Here is a 5,680-nt window from a genome sequence, read left to right as displayed (position 1 = left end):
GTGAGGAATTCTCCATTAATCTGTTTCATCTTGTTTTTTGAAGTTGTTACACCAAACACGGGGTGAGATGTGTTTCGTGGTGTTGTTTCTCAGAGTCCCCCCTCTAGGAGCCATGTGCCTGTTCTCATGGTATCTGAGCTGCAGCGGAGGATTACGCCTGAGTCTGCTTGACTAACACAGCATGTGTATCTACAGAGGAGCATAATGTACTGTACGTTACAGCAGGCGAGCAAGAGAACAAAAACAACAGGATATAAACGCTTGACTCCACCAAATGCCCTTGGCCATATCAGTCATACATTATTTTGATTAATAAAGTTATTGTAATTATCTGGGGGAAATTAATTTGTGAAGCAAATTTCATGGCAATCCTTGTTATAGTATACACTCTTAAAACTACTGGGTTAAAAAATAACCCAATCATAACCCAGCTGCTGAGTCACTATAGGACAGAACACACGCTGGGTTGTCTTAACCCATACGCTGGGCTGGATCATTTTAACCCATGTGCGGGGTTGTTTATTTGACCCAAGCTAGTGATTGAAATTAACTACATCACTGGGTTAAATAAATATAAACCATACATTGGGTTGTTCATTTGACCCAAGCTAGTGATTGAAATTAACTATATTGTTGGGCTAAATAGAATATAATATAAATGTATAATAGTGTAATGAATTATCTCCAAACACAACGTATATACATAAAAATGCATTTATTGATAATTTGAACAGCTTTGGCAAATCGCCAACATTCCATTTCCACTATAAAAGAACAATGCATTTTAGCACAATACAAATTCAATATACCTAACTCTTAAATAATTTAAAAAAACACCTTAAAAACAGTGTTAGGGCCTTGAGAAATATCTGTGTATTTTAACCATCACTTATGAGTGAACACAATTTTCAGGAACAGTTCTGCGTATTAATTTAACACATGGACCATAAAGACCCAATACATATAAAAGTATAAAACAACATCTACGAACAGTCCTTCAACTTGAAGCTGAACCGTAACAAATCTGTCAATGAACACAACAGAACACAGATGTAAAGCAGCAGGATGTAAACAGAGGAGAACAGTGTGTGTGTGTGTGTGTGTGTGTGTGTGTGTGTGTGTGTGTGTGTGGTGTGTGTGTGTGTGTGTGTGTGTGTGTGTGTGTGTGTGTGTGTGTGTGAGTGATTGTTAAAGTGCAACTTTGTTGGTAGGATTAAACTGCCAAAAGCTTTTTCAGGCTCAACACCCTGGGCTTTAAGGTCCCCTCACCCAGGCCCATCAACACTTTCTGGGTGAAGTTGAAAGTGTTGACCAAGTCTTTTGGGTAGCTCAGATGCAGGGCAAAGGTCAGTGCAAAAAGCAGGATGAATGCGTCAGCCAGTGTGGGGAGTTGGATAACGCCGTTACCCTCAATGACAACAGCGATGCTCTCTGGGCAGAAGAGTGTGGTGTCTGTTGACCTGGCTCTGATCATGAGAAGTCCGACCGCGATGTCCTGTGTCTGGATCATCAGACTGCTCCACCTGATGACAAGAACAGATAAACGTTACCCAAATTGTCTCTCTCAGAAATGTGTTTTCTGAAAAATACATCCGTGACATATCACATCAAATAACCGTATGTTTTGTGCATAATGTGGGATTAAGGAAACGCCTATTAGCATTGCACAACATAATGTTACAGCACCAGAAACGTCAGCCTCCAAAATAACCAATCAGTTGACATAAATGCTTTCAACAAAAAAACATTTATAACCTTCATAAGGGTAGGATTAATTTTATCACTGTATTAGACTGTTACTATTAGCTAGTTGTAACCAATAAACTGGCAACTGTATTTACAGTATAATCTCTCCCTACTACACATACAAAAAGATATGGGGAACACTAGAAATTATTTTGTATTGAACACTGATGCTGCAGGAAAGAAAGCTCTCATGATTGTGTATTTTATTAAATCACGTGAGCCCATCTTTTACACTGAAACCTAAAGAGCTTAATTTCAAATAAATCCTAAAGTAGAAATCGTATTCAACACTTCTGAAGTGTTGAAGTAAAGGGAGATTATATTCAACATGTCCATTGTGTACCTTACAATAATTACAATTCTTATGGCAATATTCAAATCTTGGAACTAGAACCTGAATGGGATGTGAGCAACACAAGAGATAATGTTTGATTAACACCTCAGTGACAGAATCAAGCTTTGATGACACCAGGACAGTTCATACTTTTTCAAACTCAATCTATCATTTATTATAATTTTTTCACTATAAAAATTCAAATAATTGTCTACCTGCGATAGAGCTCCTGAAACAATGTAACAAGATAAACTATATTTTTGGATGATCTGTCACATACATTGAATACAGTTATTATGCTGACTTACATGCCACAGCCTCAGAAACGTGGAGTCATCTTCATGCAGATATGCAGGCAGAGCACAGAGGACAGCAGCACGTCGGACATGGACGTCACCTTGCTCCTTGAGTGTGAGAACATATCTTTGTTTTACTTTGGATGCTAAACAGTATAACCACACAACAATTGATATCACAAGAAAGTGTTCTTCCATGACTGAAGAGATTAACATTTTGACAAAGATAATCCACTCTAGTATGAGAATAAAACACCAAGAGGCATAACCGACTCACCTGGAGGTCATAGGAGGCAAATAGCTGATCCAGAACTTCAGTTTCCTTTCCTTGTCGCCTTCTTCCTGAACAGGCTCTGAAGATGGAGGACATGTCTATCCAACTCCGCATAGAAGTGGTTCTTCAGGTTGAGGTTTGTTATCCTGTGAAACTCTGCTAAAATATAAAATGACTATTTAATTCACAGTACAATGTATATGTGGACTGAAGGCACCAGAGATAAACAGAAACATAACATGCTAAATCTGAGTAAACATGTCAAAGTTATCAGTGACAAAGGCACACAAAATATTTATATAGTTGTAATAAATAAAATATTTTCACCTGTGACTCCATTTTCAAGGCAGGTCAGCGTTCCAGGGTCTCTCCAACAGGTAGCTCATCATTGATGATCTCATTGCGCCGCAGGGCAAAGGTAGTCTGCATTAACTTTTAAATCAAGGGAATAATAATGTTATAATGTTCAAGTAACTCTGCCCTTGTATCAAAGACAGCAGCACAAAGTTTGCATTTCCAAGCCATTGGAAAACGTAACAATATTCACAGGCCAACACAAATATAATTTCAGTGTTGAGCACTAAATATTCATTCACATTTTAGTAACCATGTGGAATAAACATGGACGCGGGAAGGGGCTGCAGCACCCCCAAACGCTGCACACCTACAGTGTAACAGCCCCTACAAACGGCGGCACTTGCCGGCGGGCATGTCTGAAGATAGACCAACAGCCAATCACATGAAAGCTATGCTTTGCTCCCACAATGCAGTTCGGCTAAGCGTGACATCACCCCATTCAAAGTGAATGCGCAGAAGCGCCAACGCACGCCCCTGTGTGTAGGGGCCGTAACATCACTCCATTCACTTTGAATGGAGTGATGCATGTTACGTTATGCTATGCCAAACTGCATTGTGACAATCAAATCATATGCCAGTACAAGCTCTAGCCAATCAAACCACGTGCTTGTGTGTCCTGGGCGGGATATTCATGTGAGTGGTTGTTGGTCGAGCTTCAGACAAGCCCGCCGCCGTGTGTGTAGGGGCCGTAAGCATGGCATGCCACAGTTGCGCCGCTGCGAGGCTTCACTCGCACGCCCCCAGCGCGTCAGTTTCTCCATTGTGAGGCTTACCAGATTGAAGAAGCCATATATCTGCCAGTTGCTTCAGTTTCCTTAAGAGAAAAAACATTTAAGGTTAGCTGGGTTGCAAAGTTTTCACAAAATGATCTGAGAAACACTATTTCGAACCTAAAATGGCGGCAGGCGGAGCGCTTTTCTTCTTTGTTGTTACAGCATGCATGTCTGTGCATGTTTTATTAACTTAGAGGCATAGCGGATTTACGTTCATTTTATCCACTAACGTTATACCATAACCGTGCGTTCTGCATGTTTGTAAAAGCAAGCTAACTTGAAACACTCGACTATTAATCTGTTAAATCCGGCAGCCGTCGGTACCGAGGGGTTCTTGTTCACGAAACTTTGTCTCAGGGCTTCTTAACATTTAAAAACCAAGATAAGATATCAGATTAAAGCTGAAATTCCACATATTATAGAATTATTAAAATCATCACTGTGCGATCGTTACCTTTGCTGAGTTACATGTATTTGAAAACGCTGGGGGGTAGAAATTACCTTGTAAAATGAATAGTCTAGTGTTTCAAGTTAGCTTGCTTTTACAAACATGCAGAACGCACGGTTATGGTACATTGTAGTGGATCAAATGAACGTAAATCCTCCAAGTTAATAAAACATGCGGTAACAAAAAGAAGAAAGAAAACGCGCCGCCTTCCGCCATTTTAGGTTCGACTTTTCCATATAACTATTGCAACACAAACGTTCCACTTTGAGATATAACTTAAAACAATATAAAAACACTGTCTTACACGTAAGTTAAATCGTTTTTCAAGTGAGGCAGATATTAAATGTAGGCTAGCTAACAAGAGCTCAAATCAAACAAAGTGCATTAGATGCAGAAATGAATAACACATCATTTAAATACTGTGCAAAGGCAAGACGTAACTCACCAGAGTAGTGCGGCCTAAAAAGGATCACGATTCCGGCAGTGAGAGCACGGTGGGCAAAGTATTCTTAAAAGTTTGAGCAATTTCAACAGAGGCGAGCATATAATGGCGGGCGGACTCTGGTGAAGGATAGAACGTCTCGGCACGTCGGGGGCGGAGCACATACGTGATGACGTCTGACCAACGTCAGACAGATTCATTAAAAATGTTTGAGGACTATTACCAATATGACCCAAAGTGGTTGAACACTGTATACAGTACACAATAATAAATCAGTTCATAGTCATCAGAAAATTAGCGGTGAATTAACTTTTGAAATGTTTGAGTTAAAACAATCAATTTGCTTTCAGAAGCTTGTAATGTTCGGTCTTACAGTGTGCAAGAACACTGGTGATTCTGTGAAATCACTGGCTGATTAGTGGTTTTGAAAAATCACTGTTGTGGTTGTAGTGGTTTTTCAAAATCACTTACTAATGATTCAATAAGTTACAGAATTGTATAATTATATAAATATAGGTAAAATATAGTGATAAAATATAGGTTACATACCTTGTGTTGTGAGAAATGACAAAAAGATGGTTCCAGAATGATTCAGAAGTGGGAAAATGAATAAAGCAACCTCTGGGTTAAAAATAACCCAGGCAGGTGTTCAACTGCAATTGAAGCCCTAATAACCCCTTTGACCCAGCATGAACAACCCACCAGTGTGTTTACAGTACCCAAATAACCCATAATTATGACCCAGCCAAATCAACCCAGCAATGTGTTTATAGAAATAACCCAGCATTTTTAAGAGTGTATTTCACCCAAAGCCACAAATATGAACCAGCTAATCGTGCTGGAAGTAAAATTGGTCAGATCCCAAGTTATCAGGGTTCAACCTCTGAGGACCATGAGTATGTAAAATGGCATGTCTCGACACAGGGCTGTATCTCTGCTTTGCATATGCAGCATCCTCCTCTCAGTGATTATGTAATAAACAGTCTTGTCTTGTGCAAACCTCACACGAT

At 39.6% G+C, this 5,680-nt stretch overlaps 1 long non-coding RNA gene across 1 annotated transcript; it reads right to left on the bottom strand.

Annotated features, from left to right (window-relative positions):
• Positions 1-2,715: 2,715 nt before the first annotated feature.
• On the bottom strand, positions 2,716-4,755 carry LOC139435163 (uncharacterized). Its single transcript, XR_011644432.1, has 4 exons — positions 4,674-4,755; positions 3,781-3,821; positions 2,978-3,082; positions 2,716-2,809 (listed from the first exon to the last, which is right to left on the bottom strand). It is a non-coding gene; the product is annotated as an uncharacterized lncRNA (long non-coding RNA).
• Positions 4,756-5,680: the final 925 nt, after the last annotated feature.

Source organism: Pseudochaenichthys georgianus, chromosome 15, assembly GCF_902827115.2.
Source record: "Pseudochaenichthys georgianus chromosome 15, fPseGeo1.2, whole genome shotgun sequence".
Classification (NCBI taxonomy): Eukaryota; Metazoa; Chordata; class Actinopteri; order Perciformes; family Channichthyidae; genus Pseudochaenichthys; species Pseudochaenichthys georgianus.
Note: the sequence above shows the minus strand (reverse complement) of the source record. Positions and strands in the feature narration are given on the sequence as shown.